Consider the following 1016-nt stretch of genomic DNA (forward strand, 5'->3'; position numbering starts at 1 on the left):
TGGAGTCCAAATCCTGGTTTTGACCTCCATTGGCCTCAGCCTGCAGTAGCTTAAAGTAGGGCTTTGGTTCCCTGCCACAGATTGAGGTCGAGTCATGGTGGTAATAGCACCAATACTAGCCACTAAACCAATGGTCAATGACAAGGCCTTGGCTCTTCAGCTTTGTAGACAAAGAATTCCCACAAAGACAGAAAGTAGAGAAACAAGGAAAGTGTTTATTGGGAGGAAGAGTACAATATATGTGGGCAAACTCAGAGAGACAGTCACGAAGTATCACCCTTGTGGCAGGTTAAATCACTTACATGGGGCTTTTCTTCTGGGTTTCTTTTGTTCGGTCTTCTGATTTGCCTGGTTCAGAGTCCCTATTTTATATATCTCAGGATCCTCCCATGTGTGCATGTGTGCATTGGAGAGGTTTCCTACTTCAAGAATGAGAGATACAGGAAACCTCTCCAATTACACTTGTGCAGAGAGGCTCCTTAGAGGTCAAAAGAGGACTGACGCTAAGTGATGCTAATTATTCATAGGCCTCTTCAGTGGAATCCGTCTTTTCTAAGAGATGCTTGCGCACACATGGGAGGATCCTGAGATATACAGAATAGGGACTCTGAACCAAGCAAATCAAAAGACCGAACAAAAAAACCCAGAAGAAAAGCCCCATGTAAGTGATTTAACCTGCCACAAGGGTGATACTTCGTGACTGTCTCTCTGAGTTTGCCCACATATTTGTACTCTTCCCTCCCAATAAACACTTTCCTTGTTTCTCTACTTTCTGTCTTTGTGGGAATTCTTTGTCTACAAAGTTGAAGAGCCAGGGCCTTGTCACTTCTATTTGGGCAGGGCTCAGCTTTCTCCTGGAGAAGGCAATGGCACCCCACTCCAGTACTCTTGCCTGGAAAATCCCATGGACAGAGGAGCCTGGTAGGCTGCAGTCCATGGGGTCTCGAAGAATCAGACACGACTGAGCGACTTCACTTTCACTTTTCACTTTCATGCATTGGAGAAGGAAATGGCAA

Source organism: Bos indicus x Bos taurus, chromosome 23, assembly GCF_003369695.1.
Source record: "Bos indicus x Bos taurus breed Angus x Brahman F1 hybrid chromosome 23, Bos_hybrid_MaternalHap_v2.0, whole genome shotgun sequence".
Taxonomy (NCBI): domain Eukaryota; kingdom Metazoa; phylum Chordata; class Mammalia; order Artiodactyla; family Bovidae; genus Bos; species Bos indicus x Bos taurus.